Source organism: Phyllostomus hastatus, unplaced genomic scaffold (genome assembly GCF_019186645.2).
Source record: "Phyllostomus hastatus isolate PE091 unplaced genomic scaffold, TTU_PhHast_1.1 phas_contig_312, whole genome shotgun sequence".
Classification (NCBI taxonomy): Eukaryota; Metazoa; Chordata; class Mammalia; order Chiroptera; family Phyllostomidae; genus Phyllostomus; species Phyllostomus hastatus.
In genome coordinates, this window is record NW_025333849.1 from 2,563,949 (window position 1) to 2,583,789 (window position 19,841).

General features: G+C 43.1%; 1 pseudogene; it reads left to right on the forward strand.

Annotated features, from left to right (window-relative positions):
* The first annotated feature begins 438 nt into the window (after positions 1 to 438).
* LOC123819447 lies at positions 439 to 17,279 on the forward strand (annotated as a pseudogene).
* Positions 17,280 to 19,841: the final 2,562 nt, after the last annotated feature.

Sequence of the window (19,841 nt, forward strand, 5' to 3'; positions counted from 1 at the left end):
AAACCCTTCTCCTTTTTCTACAAATACTCCTCATCAATTCCATGGATTTCCAATAGGAAACTTAGTTTCATCTCAAGCATTGGCTCTGCTTTTGTCCACTGACTGGACCCAGTGCCAATATTCCTCCCCCTCCCACTGAGGCTGACCCTTACAGAAAATTCCCCTGACTCTCAAAGCACCTTTTCATTTTTAACCAACTTGTAACTCAACTGTTGTCACTTCTGGTTCTCCAAGCACTGAGGGAGATGTGTCAGTCTGGAAGGTAGATGGGAAATGATACTCCCACACCTCAGTGCTACACTGAAACTCCATCCAAACAAATAAAAAGCTAAACAGACTGAAAACCCAACAATTCTTCTTGGGTCCCTGTGATATGGGAGGACACAGGGAAAACCACTGCCCCTAAGATTAGAGAGACCAACAGGTGAAACAGGGATCATGGACTTGCAGAGCAGAGACTCACAAGGGGAAACCACCACGGGAACCTGTGCACTAGGAGAACTGGAACTGTAATTGACAAATTCCTGGAGGCTCAGTGTGGATAAGTCTGTGAGTTAAAAACTCATCATGGGGGAGGAAGAACAGTATGGTGAGATTTATCTCTAGAAGCTTGACCATATTGCCATAGTAAACACCAGAGAAAAAACCCATTGGGCTTCTGGCAGGGTGGAGGGGAAAGGGGATCGTTTCAAAATATACCAGAGCATTCTACTCTTCTTAATAAGGCCTGCCTTCAGGGAAAACTGATTAACTGGAGCCTAACCTGGTATTAATAGAGCCTGAGTGACCTGGGAAAAGGAAATACCTAACTCCAGTCCACTCTAGCCACTTTGTACCACCTAAGGGAGGAGAAACAAACTAAGAAACACTTGTGAAGTTCACAGTCTAGAGGCATAAGCTCACTGAAAGACTGGGGCCTGATCATAGGACTGTAGAACACTTCCCCTTCCCCTACACCACACCATACACAACAAAAAAGCCTTTTACAGTGGTTCCTTTTACCCAGTACATCATATCTATCTATCAACACAAAATTACAAGGCATACCAAAGGCAAAAAGATACATTTTGAAGAGGCAGAGCAAGGATCGGAGCAAAACCAGGCAGAGATGTTGGAATTATTAAATTAGGAATTTAAAACAATTATGATTAATATGCTAAGGGCTCTAATGGATAAAGTAGATAACGTGCTCGAACAGAGAGATGGAAATCCTGAAAAAGAACAACAACAACAACAACAACAAAAATACTGGAATTTAAAAATACTGTAAGAATGCATCCTGGCTGGTGTGGCTCAGTGGATTGAGTGACGGACTGCAAACCACAGGGTCATGGGTTTGATTCCCAGTCAGGGCACATGCCTGGGTTGCAGGCCAGGTCCCCAGTAGGGGGTGCACAAGAGGCAACCACACATTGATATCTCCCTCCCTCTTTTTCTCCCTCCTTTCCCCTCTGTCTAAAAATAAATAAATAAAAATTGAAAAAAAAGAATTGAAAAATGCCTTTCATGAGCTGAACATGGCTTAAGAGAGAATCTCTGAGCTAAAGGATATATCAAGAGAATCTCTGAAAATTGAAAACAGAGAACAAATACTGACCCCCCCCCCCCGAATGTTCAAGGAATATAGCAAAACTACAAAAGATGTAACATACATGAAGTGAAAATACCAAATGAAGAAAGAGAGAAAGGAACAGAAAAAATATTTGAGATAATAATGATTGGGAATCTTCCTCCAATTAATGTAAGACACCAAACCACAAATCCAGGAAGTTCAGAGAATATCAAGCAGAATAAATACCAAAAAACTACATCTTCAAACTACAAAAAAATCAAAGATAAATTAAAAATCCTGAAAGAAGCCAGAGGGAATAAACACCTTCCCTAGAAAGAACAAAGATAAAATTAAACCTCACTTCTCGGAAGCCATGCAAACAAGAAAATAGTGAATTGTAAGGTTTTCCTAGACCCCACCGAGGAAATAAACAGCCAATTAGCCATGGAAACAGGCAGATGAGCTTTATTTTGGAAGTTTGTGTTCCAGGGTGATGGAGAGAACACCTCTCGGGAGAAAGGAAAGGATGGGAGTTTTATATGGCTTGACTTTGCGGGGAGCCAAGGATTGGTTCTTGGTGAACAAAGAAGCAACATATCATTGGTGGTTCCTGGTCTTATGTCAGTCACCTCTTCTGGGTCAGAGTTCAGTCACCATATTACTTGTAGTGCAAACGGTGGTCATATTTGTAGTCCAAAATGCTAATTGTAGCTAGGTTCCCAATTGTCCTACCCCACCCATCCTGACATGAAGATTTAAAGTGTTGAGAGAATAATTGCACCAACCTAGAATCCTGTACTCTGTAAAATTATCCTTCAAAAGTGAAGGAGAGATAAAGTTGCAGAGCCTGAGAAGGAGCCATAGCCCAGAAGAGAAAGGATGAGGAGGAGAAGGAGGAAGAGCTGGATGGGAGTGTTGGGATTGTCAGTATTTAAACAGACCACTTTGTGAGTGCAAGCTACTGGTCTTCGATTTAAGAGGGGTGGGGGAGTCTTCTCTGACAGTTCAATATGTCCAGGGAATTTTTGTTGAAAAATATAACCCAGTAATAGAAGATTCCTACAGAAAGCAATTTGATATAGATTGCCAACAGTGTATGCTCAAAATGGATACAGCAGAAATAAAGCTATTTACAGTGATAAAGGATTTGTACATGAAGAATAGCCAAGGGTTTACACTAGTATATTCTATTATAGCTCAGTCCATATTTAATGACTTACAGGACCTGAGGGAACAAATTTTACAGGTTAAGGAAAAAAGATGATGTTTCAATGATTTTGGTTGGTAATAAATATGACCTGGAAGATGAGTAAGTAGTTGGCAAAGAACAGGGTAAGAATTTAGCTAGACAGTGGTGTAACTCTGTTTATTAAGAATCTTCCACATGTTTTTATAGATGGCTATCTATAGCTGCTATGAAGGCACAGAAACATTTACTTATAAAACTCTTCCTGTTCTCCTGGCCTCTGGAATTTTTAGATGGCAATTGTAATTTAAAGCATTGTGTTCTTACAGCCTTGGCCCAGATTAAAATTTAAGATTACAGCTTCCAATTGCACAACTATCAGAAATCAAACTAACAACAGCACCTGTGTGCTTCCAATGGGAAGTAAATGGGCTATAGAAAATAGAATCCCATCTGATGGTCAAATGGAAACTGAAAAGGTGTATGATTAGCCCTCAGACTATAAGTGAATGTTATATTAGATGCAAAATATAGAAAAGTGAGGCAGGCAACAAAACCTGGGTTGTGATGTAATGGGTGCAGAATGAGGCTCAGAACAGGGTGGAAGCAGAGAAGCCCCAAACCTCCAAACCTACCTGGGGGCCAGGAAGAGTGGCAGCACAGTGATTAATGGTTACTTTGCATATAAATAGCTGGCTAGCATTATAGAAATGCTAATTTCTGTGCAAGCTTTGCTGCACCTGCCCAAGAAAGCAAGGAACTCTCCCGACATGCAAGAAATCCTGTGATACGTAGAAGACTCGGTGAGAGTATTTGAACTGGTGACGTGCACAACTTCTTGAACTTGGATGTGTGGTTCTGTCACAGGTGGGCATAGGTAACCAGGTTCTTGGTGATTGAGGCAAAGAATTGAACCAAACACCCAGAGTTAATAGCAGAGAACATGGGAGCAGGCCAACTACAAGCAGAGATTGACCTCATGGGCTGGATGGACTCTATTCTTATAGGGCGGATCCTTCCTGGCTAGTTTTGGTGGGCTTTTACTGAGCATGTACAAGTAGTTGTATTACTTTAAAGCTACTGCACATGTGGTCCCCCATGATTTTCCCTGACTGGCTGCCAGGGAAGGGGGTCCCACAATGCTACCTAATTGATCCCCCCTTTTCCTGGAGTCCCCATGTACTAAGTTCACCTTTCCCTTCGCCAGAGAGTTATCTCTCCATGTTAGAGATTGGTGAAAAGGAAAGGAATTATTTACTCAAGTTATACAGACTTAAGAGTAATGACTTAATGTCTTCATCAAAATCCCAAAGTCCCTTAAAACACCTACAAATACAGACAATACTTCCTTCCCCCTTTTGCTTGGCTTGGGATACTGCATCTCAGGAAAAGAAATAGAAGTCCATGGCTCAGGCAGCCCCCGGTTCTTCCCGGTAATCTGTGCTTAGCTGGTAGGCCTCCCTTGGTTCTCAGCACCATCAGCTGTGTCGCCGGGATCTCCAATTAGTCCAAAGTCATGTGGTACCTTCTCATGGCCCATTGGTAAAAGTCCTTTCTCCTTTTTCTTCCAGGCAATGTCTCTCCTGCTTCCTAAGCCATGTGGCCAAAGGGAGCACCCCAAAGCCCTGGGATCCTCACTCTTGCCAAGGCCACGGGGATCCCCCCATCAAAGTTGTGGGGGTGGGGCATTGCCACTCTGCCAAAACCACATGGTTCTCTGCCAAAGCCAAGTGGCAGTTCTCTGCTAAAGCCACGTGGTGATCTTCCCATGGCTCCAGGGGTCCTGACTCTGGCCAAAGCTGAGTGGGTCTCCTCACTGCCACAACCTCCCTTCAATGGCTGCCATGTCTGGGTTTAAATCCCCAAGCCAATCTTCCTCTGCAGCCCCATTTCCAACTCCTCCCACAATCAGCTACACTTGCCAGCACTCCCATATCTTTCTAGTTTTACTGGGCTGCCATAGTGAGTCTGGGCAGGCATGGCCCCAAGGCGTGAAGCCAACCATCTCCAAGCTCTCACACAGGCACTGTAACCAGGGGGAGTTGCCTCCCAGTTACATCTTGGGTGGAAGTCAATCCCTTCTCCCTGGCTCAAAGCATGGCCACAGCTATTTAACATATCTATGCAACCAGTTAAAGGTTATAGATATGTTAAATGACCATGCCAGAGGTTAGCTGCAAAGCTGTTGCTATACAATACAGCTCTCAATAGCCCTGCTCCATGTGTCCCTTCCCCCAACTCATACCTGTGTGTGAGGGAGTGAGAACATCCTATATATCTTTCTAATATTTCCTGGACATCCTGAGTTCTGGACCCCATTACAAATCCTTCTTTTGGGGGCCCCCTGGCTGCACCCTCCTACAGTTCCAGATTAAGAGCTAGAGAGCATAGAGACACAGCTGATGGTGCTGGAAATTTTGGGAGCCTAGCCGAGCATGGACAACTGGGACAAGCTGGAATGCTGAAAGAGAACCTGCCTAGCTAAGCTGCAAACTTCTATTCCCTGCCCCCATTGCCCCAAGATATGGTACCTCTGACTAGCCTGGTTTGGCAAGGAGAGGCAGGACTGTGTGTGTTTATGGGTATTTGGTTAAGACTTGGAACTTAAAAACAGAATTCTGCCATCATTCTAAATCTGTATAACTTTTAATGAATATTCCTTTTCCTTTTCACCTAACTCTGGCACCAGGAGTTATGTTTTTTGGTGATCGGCATTAGAACCCCAAATCTGTTCCAGAACCTTATAACCTGGCATTCTGTAACAGTTCTTGGTGTCCAACGAGTGGCTGAGAATTGCCTGTGGCAAGTCAATGCCCTTGGGAGTGGGAGAGCGAGACTGTGGACTTCCACAGTCTCCGAAAATTTCCCGCACACCTCCTGAGGGCACTGGCTGTCTAAACATGCCTGGAAGGTGAAAAGGAAATGAATCACAGATCTGGGAAAGGATCAGAGAAGTGAGACTGTTTGGTTGAAATTTTGTTTCTGAGCACTGTTTTGGAATGATGGGATTGGAGTTTTGGACAATAGTTTGGGGTATATGTGACTTTGATGTAGTCTGTATTTTTCTTGTTATGGCTTTTTTGCATGTGCTGGTGGAACAATAAAAGCAGTTCTGGGCTGGCCCCTAGGGGGAGCCTGCTGAGTAGAATTTAGAGGATTGGAAGATTTACTGCAGTAATCTGATGTCTAAGAATCCCACGTCTAAGGAGACATTGATTTATTACTTTAACACTCTTTGTCCTAAGTATGTTTTGAATGGTGAGGAAAGGTGGCCTGTGGATGGTTCCCTGAATTACTACATCATTAAGCAATTGAAACAACATTGCCAACAGCCAGAAAACTGGGAGGAACTCTGCTATCTCAGTGTGTTTATATCAGTGCATAATAGCATTTGGCCAGAGATAGAGAGAATCACTTCATGGTACAGAGAAGGAAGGTGGCCTCAAAACCCCTCCCTAATAGTAAAATGGAGGAAGAAAGAGATAATGAGGAAATAACCCTTATTAATGCTCTAAACCCAGGGGTAGAAGCTTGGAAGCAGGAGGGGCCTCCATGGCACCTCCCCCCTACAGGTGGGAGTGGCCGCCAGGGCACCTCCCCCTTCACACACAGGAGGGGCTTTCTTGCCATCAGGTTCTTGCCCAAAGGCAGCCCTTTGGGAACTGCCCCTGAAGTGGAGACCATAGAGCCACAGCCTCACCCCTGCAGGACATGGAATGGGTTTTACCCACCTGGATTGGTCAGGGCACCCCTGACCAGGGGCTTCCTGATTCAGAGCAGAACAGTTCCCTTCGAGGCAATACCCGAGAGGTGGAGTAAACCAGGAAAGCCAGCCTGCTGGCTACTACGGGGCCCATGCTTTGTTCTCCACTTCAGACTTACTGAACTGGAGGAGTTCCAACCCTGCCCCCTCCCCAGAGAGATGATCCTCAGAGAATGGCAGATCTTGTTGCCTCTATTTTTGCCACTCATCATCCAAACTGGGCAGATGTACGGGCACTCCTAAATATTTTGCTAACTACAGATGAGAAAGGACTGGTTATAAATAAGACAAGGGAAGAGGACCAGTATCTCCACAATAAAGATCCCACTGGGACCCCTGATCCTGTTGGGCAATTCCTGTAGTGGAGCCTAAATGGGACCCAAATAACAGTAGGGGCCATGCTTCCTCGAAACATTACAAAAGGTATGTAATGGAAGAGCTTAGAAAAGGAGTACCCAAGCAGAAGAGCCTAAATTTGATACAGACTTTTTAGCAAAGGTCAGATGAGGACCCTTCTGAATTTTTAGAGAGGATCTATTAGGCTTACAGGAATCGCACTGATGCTGACCCAGAGGCACCAGAAAATGTGAGAATGATCAACATGACTTTTATTGGGCAAAGTGTCCTGGGTGTTAGAAAGAAACTGTAACATGTAGATGGGGTATTGGGAATGACTTCTTCCTGGCTGGTGGACATTGTATTTAAAGTTTACAATGCCTGGGAAACAGGCAAGACAAAACAGGCCTTGATTGTTTGTAAGAGCAGGTGGGGGAGGCCAAAAGAAGAGGCAAGACCCTAAAGTAAAGAAGAGAGACTCATTAGGCACCCACCACTGTGCTCTGTTGCAAGGAGGGCCCTAAAGAGGAGAGGAAAGACTCTATAGACCTATCAATGTGCCTATTGCAAGGTGGAGGGTCTTTGGAGGAATGAGTACCCAAATCACAACAGAGATGAGAATCCTCACTGAACAATGCTAAAAATGAGAAGGGAGGATGATGAATAAAGAGGCCCAAGGGCTCCATTGGACATGTTCTGACCTATTACTATTTCCCCATGGGAACCCCAGGTACAGTTGACTGTGGGGAACAAGCCCATTGATTTCTTATAGATATAGGAGATACATGCTCAGTATTGAACACAAAACTAAGAAAAGTTCAAAGAAGTAAGGGTTACTAGAGTGACTGGCCAGTTATAAAAACAGGCATTCCTGCAACCTCTAGAATGCCAGCTTGGTGATCAAAAGCTTAAGCATAGTTTTCTCTATACGCCAGATTGTCCCATTCTATGCTGGGCTGAGATTTACTTTGTAAATAGCAGCACAAATAACCTTTTCTCCCAAGAAACAGCAGTTATGTGTGGAAGTCCTGCTGGAACATGCCTTCCAACTGCAGCCATTCCTGACCTGTCCAGAAGGTCCCGGAGGTGAACTCTTTCCACCTGAGATCTGTGAACAGGTTGATTGAACTGTTTGGGCTGATGGAACCCCAGGTAAACTGGTTAATGTGAAGCCCATAAAGTTAAATCTAAAAGAAGGGGAATGGGTCCCACAAAAGAAGCAGCATCCCCTGAAAGAAGCTTTAGAGGGGATTCAGCCAGTGTTGCAAAAGTTTTTAAAATTGGGATTAATTTGGCCATGCCAGTCCCTTTACAACACTCCCATTTTGCCAGTCAAAAAGCTGCACTTTGATAAATATTGGTTCATACAGGATCTTAGGGCCATAAATGACTTTGTTCAGGACATTCACCCTCCAGTGCCTAACCCTGCTGACTGTGGTGCCTGGAGATAGCAAATGGTTTTCAGTCCTGGACTTGAAGGATGCCTTTTCTGCATCCCAATAGATGAACAGGCTCAGCAACTGTTTGCCTTTGAGTGACAGAACCCAGAGACTAAAGCCACGCTCCTATACTGCTGGACTGTGCTGCCACAATGATTGAAGAACCCCAACTACATTTGGGGAAGTGCTGGCAAAAGACCTAAGGGATGTTCAATTGAAATCAGGAGTTCTTTTGCAATATGTGTTTGACCTGTTAATATCCAGTAGTAACTGTTGGGACTGTTTGCACAACACCATCACAGTTCTAAATCACTTGGCAAAAAGGGGATATAAAGTGTCACTTCATAAGGCCCAAATTTGCAAACAGGAAGTGGCATATCTGGGATTTCAATGGAAGCAGGGTATTGGGAGGCTGATGACAGACAGAAAGCAAGCAGTTGCTGCATTAAAAATCCCAGAAAATTGAAGGCAGCTTCATGGGTTCTTAGAAATTACAGGGTATTGTTGGCTGTGGATTCTAAACTTTGGACTCATAGCAAAGCCACTGTACAATTCCTTAAAAGGACCGGTCTCTGAAAACCTGGAATGGACAGGAGATTGTCAGGTAGCATTTGGTACTTTAAAGGAAAAGCTGGTTTCAGCTTCTGCACTAGGACTGCCTGATTTACAGAAGCCTTTCAAATTATATGTTCATGAAAGGCAGGGGATTGGACTGAGGATACCAATCCAGACTCTGGGAAATATATTCTGACCCATAGCCTAGCTCTCAAAGAAGTTGGATCACACAATAAAGGGATGGCCACCATGTCTCTGGACAGTAGTAGCTACCTGTGACATCTTACAGGAAGCTGAGAAGTTTACTTTGGGGTAGCCCACTACAGTATTGGTACCACACCAGGTCCTGACTCTATTGGAAAAAAGGAGGGTATTGGCTGACAGCAGGGTGTATGAGGAAATACCAGGCCATTCTGCTGGACAATCCAAATGTCACCTTGCAGACCACCACAACCCTGAACCCAGCTACCCTACTCCCAGATATGGAGAGGGACTCAGCCCTCCAGCATGAGTGTTTGGAAATTATTGACTAAGTTTATTCCAGCAGGCCACATCTGGTGGACCAGCTACTGACATCATCAGACTGGGCGTTGTATACAGACAGGAGTAGCTACATGGACAATGGCCAGCGATGAGCTGGGTATGTGGTAGTCACCACAGACAAAGTAATAGAAGCCCAAGCCCTTGCACTGGGAACCTCAGCACAAAAGGCTGAACTAATAGCCCTCACAAGACCCTTATGATGCCCCAAGGAAAGAAGGTTAACATATATACAGACTCCAAATATGCCTTCAGGGTAGTGCCACGCCCTATTCCAACCATGTTTTCTGACAAGGTCTGAAAGTGGAAAGAGGGCATTCAAGGAATCCATCTTCCTGGAAGAGAGCGTGGCATACAAAGGGGGGCAGTAATTTTCCTGGGGATTGCTCTTAATAATTTCCTTGCTAATATTGATCATGGTCTTACTTTGTACCCTGATTCCCATAAGAATAGGCCATGAGGAGAAAAAGCCTCGAAGTGAGTCAATGATTAACTTTGAGGGAAATTCTGAAGGGACAACTAGTTCTCCCTAGACTATTGAATCATGCCCAAATTGTTTAAACAAGGTGTTTATAAACCTGAGTAAGAAATTATCCCCGATTGTTCCCATAAAAGAATTCATGAATCAGTTACAACAGGCAGAATTATTGGCAGACTTTCCCACGCCTGTTCCTTACCCATAGATACAAAGAGTCTTTCAAGAAAACAAGAAAAAACTATATAGACCCCTACCCACAGCCCAGGGATACCCCTGGGTAGCATATTAGATTAATGGCAAATTATGGTATCCCCCAAGAAGAGCTAATAGTCTCCAGAGGGTTCCAGATCCCCCATTGCCTTATACAGAAGCATATAATGAGGATGGCATTAGAATGGTCCATAAGGATGGAGTCCAAGTGTCTTATAATAGTCTAAATTTCATGGAAAGGCTAGCTCGAAGCAGACCTCGCTGGTGTTTATTAATTAAGGAACAAAAAAAGTTTACTGTAGCTGGATTTCCTGTTTATCTCTCCTTACATGTTTGTTTTGGTGATCAAAAGGTGGTGGGATTGTTAGACACCTGTATTTCAGGTTTATTAATTCGCATAATTTCAATGAAATTGTACAAAATAATTTCTTGACCAGAGAACAAAATCCCCTCTAATAAAATAGCCCCTGAATGTCTAAAAGTTGTTGGAGTAACAGCCCTGCCTTTACCTTGAATAAGAATATATATCAAGTAGAATTAGGCAAAGAAATAAGAAAAGCTGGTTAGCTATTACAAACTAAGCAGGTAAAAAGAGTTACCAGGGAGTCAGATGACAAATTCTGAGAACTTTAATAAACAATAAGACATTCAAACTTTGTACATACAGCTATTTCTAATTGTCTGATTTATGGCTCTCCTGGTCAAAATAATCTTTGTTTAATATAATTGAATCTATGGAAACTTTTGTATTTTTCCTAGTTACCTTTGTATTAATTTTTTCCTGCTTCACCAAATCGCAAATGTTAATCACTACCAAAAATGAAAGTATAAAAACCTGCTTGTACTTGCAATAAATGGAACAGAGCATCACCGTCCTTTGAGGCGTGTTGTCGTCTATCTCCCATCGCTGACGCCTTACCCACCTTTCAGAAACCCCTGGATCCAGCTGCGGCTGGACCACAGCAGGGTAGTCCATGCCCATGGAGCAATATGGAGGGAGAGAAGACTTTTAACCTCGGGGAACGAGAATGTTAAACATGCAGAAGATATTTTACAATTGCTAAAGGCAGTGAATGTACCAGACCAGATGGTCATAATGCACTGCCCCGAACACTGGAGGGATGGTTCCCAAACCAGTCAGGGAAACCAAATGGCTAATAAAGCAGCAAGACAGGCAGCCAGGGAGCCACCTCGCCTAGGGGCTCTGGTCCCCCACCTGGATTTGTCAGAGTTTGAACCTCATTACACAGAACAGGATGAGGAATGGACCCATGAATGGGGATTTACCAACACTGATCCTAATTCTATATGGAAGGTCAACACCCATGGAATGATCTTTCTCCCTGAGGCTCAAGTAAATCTCATCCTCAAACATCTACATCGGGGACCCATTATAGAAGAGATGCTTTAGTGGACTTCATTAGGTCACATTTAAAAGGACTTTGTTTGCAAAGGTCTGTCTAGAGGATCAGCCACATCTGTCATATATGTGCCAGGAACAATTCTAAGACAGAGCATATCCACATGGAGAAGGGAATACAATATAAAAGGATGTGCTCATTTGAGGACTGGCACGTGGATTTCACGTGCCTAAAACCAGAGAGAATTTCAATTTTTTGTTGGTCTTTGTGGATTCTTTTTCCTGGGTGCATAATGGCATACCCCACTAGAACTGAAAAGGCAACTGGGGTGGCAAAACTGTTACTTAAAGAAGTAATTCCTAGGACTGAACCTCCTTGAAGCACTCAAGGTGACTTCATTCATTCAAAGCATTCATTGCTTACTTTGGAGAACTCCCAAAAGGTTGGACGAGCATTGGAAATACAGTGGAAATTACATGTGTCTTAGAGTCCTCAATCTATGAGAAAGACTGAAAAAATAAATCACACAATAAAGAAGATCCTGACAAAAATATGCCAGGAAATGCATTTAAAATAGGATCAGGCTCTCCCCATTGCTTTGCTCCAAATTAGGTAGCACCAAAAGTAGGCTCAAATTGAGCCCTCTTGAAATAGTTTATGGGAGACCCCTCTAAATCTCTGGTTTAGGAAATGTCCCCTCTAGATTTGGAGCATGAGGTAAGAGTTAAGCAATATGTACATTTAGGGCAAACACTAACCATTTTTTCATAAGTTTGCACATTATAGGTCTGTGTCTCTGTCTGATGAGCCCCTGTACCCATTCCAGCCAGGGGACCGAGTCTTATTGAAGACCTGGAAGACTCAAGGCCCTGAATAGCAGCTGGCTGAAAAATGGGCTAGTCCCTATGATGTCCTGTTGACAATGCATTCTTCCCTGAAGGTGATGGGAATGCACCACACGTGGGTAAAATGGACACCACCAGAGAAGCATGCAGACCCTATTGTTATGGTTGATGCTGAAAAGGGAAGCTGGACTTGAACTCCAGAAGAAGGTTTGAAATTCCTCTTTTGAAGTGAGCCTCTTTTGACAGTGAACCTTAACATGGGGAGACAATGTTTCTGTCACTTTATAAATGTGCTTGACAAGCTAGGGGCTTTTAAATGCCTGATACTGAGTTTGAGTATAGTCCTTCCCAGTGTAAAAAGAACAAGAATGGAAAGTGAATTATGGTTAAATCTGAATGGGTAAAAATATGTATTAAGGTTGTGAAATTTTCAAACCTGGAGAAAAGGAAACCTCAGTTACTTGTTTTCTGATTTTATGGAAAATGTGGTTGAATTTTGCTCTGTTTCTGATCAGAAATCCTTTGTATGTGTGTAGTCAGTAAGACCTAGGAAAGGTGTAACTGGTTGGGGAGAATGCCTTTGCCACTCAGGACCAAGGAAGGGTCATTCAGGGCTGATGAGTATTTTTGCCCGAGTCAAAGAATGTGTCTCTATGAAGAAACTCAGCCTGAAAGGGCACGTCTCTGCCAGGAGGTCAGTAGATGCTCTGGTTAGGATGAGACAGTCCCTCTATCAGCAAGGACATGGGAAAGCTCATCTCTCTATTTTGCTGTTTAGAAACTCTGTCTGTGTTTAGAATTTTGTTTTGTTTCTGTACTAGAAGGAAATTGAGGTTTGCCAGGGAAAGTTGAAACTTCACACTATGTAATAAGTGAAGAAGGAAAGTATAAGACATGGAAATGCAATTTTAGTGGATATTGGAAGGACAAGTATTTTCCCTCACAGGTTGTAGTTTTCTCCCTACCTCATCCCTCCAGAATTTGGCATTATGAAGGAATGAGTGATGACATAAGATTTCTTTGTATAAGACCAATAGACCAGTCATTAATGGTGGTTTTGTTAACCAAGGTATTGACTTGAATGTTGCACCTGAAGGAGATATATCTAGGTTCTGGATGTCACCAGAAAGCCCTGAGGAACTGGGATTGACTTGTGAAGCTAATGAAAGCTCATGAGGAAAATAGCCTGTTACCTTGGTTGGTTATATGGTTCATGGATGTCTTTCCAGGGAAGGAACAAAGGCTGCTTTCCTGAAAGATGGCTAAAAAGGAAACTAAGACAATGAAGGCCTGGAGGACTTGAAAGAAACAACTGGTACAGGTGAAGCCAGATGGCAGATATGTAGCTCAGCTTCTGTGCCCTGAAGGATGGACTAAAGAGTCAATCTATATGTTCCTTATATGAGTTCTGGGAAAGAAGACTTGAAGATCATGTGTGATCAACTGCTGCTCTTATTGTGTTTATGCAAATGAACAAGAAAAATTAAAATTGGACTTAATATAATCCTTTTAGGACAATGAGGGTGGTCTTAAGGAGAAAAATTGTGATTTAAGGAAAATCACAATGCTCAGAGTTGGACATTAGACTAATGCAGCTGTATTCAAAATTTTCATTTGAAAGTTGAAATTGGGTTTGTAACATCATCAAACATGCTCAATATACAGGTAAGAAAAGTTTGTCAAATTGTCATTGTTAAATGTCATGTAAAGGCCTTGCAACTGGATGTCTTCCCAAAAGACAGTCTCATGGACTCAGAGATGGGTTTGTGGGTTATTGTGTGAATTAACCTGTGTTCTTCTGTTTTCATAGGGCATAAGCCTATGATCTCATTACCTGACTGATTGTTTGCAACAAAGGTCTCACTTAAGCCCATGTATATCACCACCTCCTGAAACTCAGCAGCTTGACTGAACTAAGTGGTGAAGTATGGCTCAGTCTTTGGGCTTCACTTTAAAACTGGTTCCCTTTTCTGCCCTAATGGCTTGGACAGAAAAATCCAGGAGTCTGAAAGAGGGGAAATCCCCAAAATATTCCCCTCAGCCCAAGCTAAGTGTAGTGGGTTTTGGACAGGTGTGACATGCCTTGTATACCTTCCTCTAGATAAGCCACTCTCTTCCTAATATGGGACATTGAGGAATTGATCCCTGCCTTTGCCATTTAGTGGTTATAGTTTTAATTGTGCCTTCCAACCCTCTTGCCAAATCTGTTGCCTCCAGAATACAACAAGGATGCCAACGTGTCCAGTAATGCCAGCCTTTGAACATCAAGCCCACTGTTCCTTGGGAAGAGCCCATCTGCCTAGACTCTGCAAGGTCTTTCCCAATACATGAAGGCCCCCCTTTGCTCCACATCTCCTACTCTTTTAAGGATTCCTGGACCCAAGAATAGGTAGGTTGATGGTCAAGTCCAGCAGGAAGTAGCCATATAAGATAATGAAATCTTCACCCATTGTCCTTTATAAGAATACAAAGGGCCCTAAAATCAGAAAGGGGGAACTGTAACAGGTGTGGAATGAAGTTAAGAATGGTGTGGAGGCGGAGAAGCCCCAAAACCTACAAACTGGGCTGGGGGCCAGGAAGAGTGGCAGCACAAGGATTAATGGTTACTTTGTATGTAAATAACAGCTGGCTAGTATTATGGAAATGCTAATTGCTGTGCAAGGTTTACTGAACCCACCTGAGAAAGCAGGGAACTTTCATGACACATGCAAGAAATACTGTGAGATATAGAAGACTTGGTGAGAGTATTCTCAACTGGTTGCACTTGGAATCATGGATCTGGATTAAGAGCTGGAGAAAGAGAGACACAGCTGATGGTGGTGGAAACTGCGGCAACCTAGACAAGGAAGGATGACTAGGAGAAGCTGGAATGCTGAATGGGAACCTGCCTAGCTAAGCTGCAAACTTCTATTTTTTTTCCCTGAGAGACTGTACCTCTGACTGGCCTGGTTTGGCAAGGGGAGGCAGGACTGTGTGTTTATGGGTGTTTGGTTTTAAGGAACTTTGGGATTTAGAAATAGAATTCTGCCATTGTTCTAAATCTGTATAACTTTTAATAAATACTCCCTTTCCATTTCGCCTAACTCTGGCACTGGGATTTATGTTTTTTGACAATGGGCAATAGAGCCATTCATCTGTTCCAGAACTGTATAGTCTGATGTTCTGTTGCAGTGATAGCTCATAGGTTAGAAATGATCCAGAGTGCTTTTTTTTTTTTAAATAAAGGCCCATAAGACCAGACTGCCTCCCATTTACCTGCCTTTCACTTGGAGAAAATATTTGGCCTAGACTTCCATCCAAGGTTACCATCTTGCTCCATCCTGAATGTTCAGCAATACAAAATGCTGACACTGAGACTTCCTGGGAATGAGCCTTCCTAGCACAGTGGGACCTTATTATCTAACCAGAAGGTTGGTCATCAATGCAGTCTTTGGATGGGTTTATGACCAAAAGGGGGGAAAATGGGCCACACATGAAACCTGACAAGTTCAGCAGAGGCTTGCGTGACAGCCCTGCAAACTCAAAGAGAGACTGAAAGTAACCACAAGAATGGTCTGAAACTAAAACGTATTAACTAAGAGCAGGTCTTGGTGGGCAGTTATTGCCATAGCTAGAATCTTTCATGTCAAAATGTCAATCTTTATCTTAAGTCAGCTTGTCTATTGTCTTTTTGTATCTATTATAACATACCTTTGGAGTGTCAGATAAGTTCCTATTTTTCCAAACTCCTGGGACACACCGCCACATTTAAGCAGAAACAACAAACCCCTTCATTGTTATTGTGTTATTTGTTGACTGTTAACTATCTTGTACTCACTTATGCAAAAGAAGTATCTATCATTTTATCTTTTTATCCAATCCCAAAGGTTTCCCTGCTTTGCTTTTTCCTCCCTAATCTATCACCAGTGGATTTTTATGTAACCCCCTTATGCCTCCTCTTTTGATTGTAATGTATAAAATAAGGTGTGAAACTGCTATTTTCTGGAGCATTTTCTCTGTTTGTTGAGGCTCTGCTTACCGGCAATTGTCAGTTTGGCTCAAATAAACTCATAAAAATTCTTTTAGAAAAAGAATCTTCTACAAAGTCTAAGATCAACACTAATCAGGTATTTTGTGACCTGGTCAGACAGATAAAGAGAAAAAAAAAACTAATAGATAAGAAACATTAAAAGTAAATAAATCAGGTCTGCTGCTTTAGACCCAGAGTAAGCAGAGCTCTGAGCCACATTACTGGAGTGAAACACTGTTGCCTAATTGGAAAGTGCCCGACTTCACAAAATAGATCTGAAGAGACCTCTTCTGTTTTACTTAATATGTAAAGAATTTAGATCTTATATTGGTTTCCACAAGTTTTCTGGAGAAAAAAAATGCTCTGTGTACATCTCTTGGAAAAATAGACAATAGTATTTCTCCTTTGCAATAGCAATTAAAACAAATGTAAAAAATAAGTATACTTGACTCTAATATGACTGCGCTACCAAACAGCCACATGGGGGTTCTGCTGCCTACTGCCCATAAATTCTGGAGGCAGAGATTTTTGTGGAAAAGGAAAGGAGTCTTTTATTTAAAGGGCTGCTTATCTATACAATTTTGGAAGAATAATGGGATTCTGCCTCAAAGCCCATTCCCTTTAAAATACCCAAAGACAAATAACCTCTTCACCCTTTGCCAGATCAGTTCCAGGCTGCACCTGGAATTCCTTCTCACACTTAAAAATACAGTCCTTTGGGATGTGCAGTTGGCTGTAGAATGACCATCCAGACAGTTTAGCTTGTTCCCAGTCACAGTTCAGCTTCATGTGCCTTTTGGAGTCTGTGCACTCACCAGAGTCTTACTTGTGTGCTGCCCTTTTGTCCAGCTGGTGCAGCCTCTGCCTGCCAGCCCAGTGCCTGTGACCCATCCCTATGGCCTTGCCAGTGCGTCTGTGTACCTGAGAAGGCTGGACCATGCAGCAGAGTGCCTGTCACCAGTGCTGCCATTGCTTCTCGCACAGGGTGGGGCACAAGGCTTATAGCCTGTCCAGGGAGTCTCCGGGGCCAGCTGGCCCAGGAATGCTCAGGTCCCCTACCTGACAGAGGTGAAGGAAATTTTCCACATGCCCTCCATTTAAATCTTCTGCCCCCAAGTCCTGTGTGCTATAAGATTGTCCAACTTACCAGTCAAATCCAGGCTAACATCCATCTCATCCATCAGCCCACACAGCAACTCTGCTCCTCCTCCTGCTACCAGGATCCAGAAGTGGGTAGGAGGGTTTCTAGCCACACGCAAGGGGCACAATGTCTCTGCCCTGGGGCAGGCCATATCAGGCTGATTTGTTTACCCTCACCTGGGGCAATGGGTCATGCCCTTTCCATCATGTGGAATAATCAATTATTCCAGGGATATGTCCAGATCCCTTCTGTTACAATTATACAAAAGAGCATGGATGCATTTCAAATGTTAGATATTGCTACTATGACCAAATGATTTCATATTGACCTTTTTAATCATCGTTCCTCCCTGTCAAGCACTAACAATTTGAACCATTATACTTGATATCTGCAATGATATAGATTATGAAATTTATCCTTAAACTCACTGCATCAGTTTACTTTTTTGAGTCATTGACTTCATTTTATATTGAAAAATTATGGAATATCATTCTATCATTATGTTAAAATTGTGCATAATGGTTAGAAAAAATGAATCTTTTATATGAAAACCTGGAATAATTGATTTCTATAGCTTTCACAGCTAAAATATATACTAAACCACCAACAACAGAAAGAATGAAGAAGGATACTTTCTCAGACTAAAACAAAAATTGAAGAAATTTGTTGCTAGTCAACCTGCTTCTAAAAAGTTCTTTAGAGAGTTGGGGGGAAGATGGTGGCTTTGTTGGAGGGAGCGTAATCCCCTTCATCTATGCAGGGGAGAGAAACTCGTGGAGCTCGGAGGAACAGAGCAAGGGGTCTAGGATATAGCAACATTTATAAAAACAGGATATAAAAAATTATAGCAGGCATTGACAAACCAGATGATAAGGAGACTGCTTCAGGATAATAAGGACCCAGGGATTAGTGCTATCGTCAGGGAGGTGGCAGCCCCCAGGCCCGGTGCTCCAGGGTCTGCCTCAGGGAACCTGGGAGAGCGGAAGTCACCGTTCCCTCCTCAGACAAGGATTGAGCAGTATCAGGGGAGGCCTTGTCGCCTTAAGGCACAGAGAGGGGAGTGAGACTGGGAGACAGTCACACAGGGGCTGCGAGCACCCACCATAGCCCTGGGAAGGGTGGGTGCCCCAGCCTTCGTGACCAAGGGCGGCCTGGCCATGCGCCTGCGCCCGCCCCCAACCCAGTGAGAGTGTGGTTCTGTGGAAGACCCAGACCTTGCAACCCTGAACAAGGAAAGGGCACTAGTATTCTCGGGTTTCTGGTGCCTGCCGTGGTGAACTCCCGAGAGCGTGCGCCCCTTCGGGATTCCTGACTATGGAGCTATGAACCCAGAAAGGATGCGGTGCTTCGTAGATTCCTGGAGCCCGCAGCAGGGAAATTGGGGGAAAGGCGCAACCCCTTGCGATCACCGGAGCTTGCACCGTGAACCTGGAAAAGACACAGGCGCTCTTGCTCTTCGGGACCCAGAGACTGGGAGTCCGCGGCTGTGAGCTCTGGACAGCGTGCTTGGGAGTGCCCATACCCACACCCAGGGTCCTGTGGGAAGGCATGGGATAGGCTCTGGAAAGAGCGCGCTGCTAGCCCTGGGGACAGTATAGAAGAGACTGACTGAGTTCTAACTAGGAAGAGTGAAAAGCATTCCAGATGCCCCTCAGCCTGCTGAAGCCAGCATGACCAGAGAAACTGGTTTGGACAGTTAGAAACCAACAAGAGGGTTTTTTTTTTTTTTGGCTGTTGTTGTTGTTTGATTGTTTGATTTTATCTTGTTTTTTTTTAAGTGACTTTTTATTTTTTAATTATTATTATTTTTATATCTCCCAATTCCTTATGTTTCTCTTCCTTTCATCCCAGTATTATTCCTTATACTCCAAATTTATCTCTCTGGCATTCCATCTTCTGCTTTTTTCCCTTTTTTTTTTGACCCTGCAACTTACTGCAAATTTGTATTATCTTTTTCTCACTTTTCTGACATTTTTTATTTTAATAGTATTTTGGTATTCTTTTTCTTTCTGTATAATCTTCTTTGCTTGGCTGGTTATATTGTCATTTGACAGGTTCCCCCTGTTATCTCATTCACAGTATGTTGATAATTTACTCTCCTTCATTTGTGTTCCATTAGTACACCACTCAAGGTTCTATACTTCTTATTCTTGTTATCTAGATCCCATAGATTCTGCCACATGATTGTTGTTTTAACATTACTGTAATTAAGACCTAGTTCATACAACTGTAAATATTACACAACACCCCTCCCAGGTCTCAGCCCACTTTGCAATTTCCTGAACTCTATTATTGTGAGGGTTGTCTCTATTCTTTTACACACTACTCCTATTTACTATTCTTTATTCCCACCCTACCTCAGAATCTGACCTCCCACAGCCTCACTGCTTTCTAGATCCAATGAACAATCCTTTCGTCTCCAATAA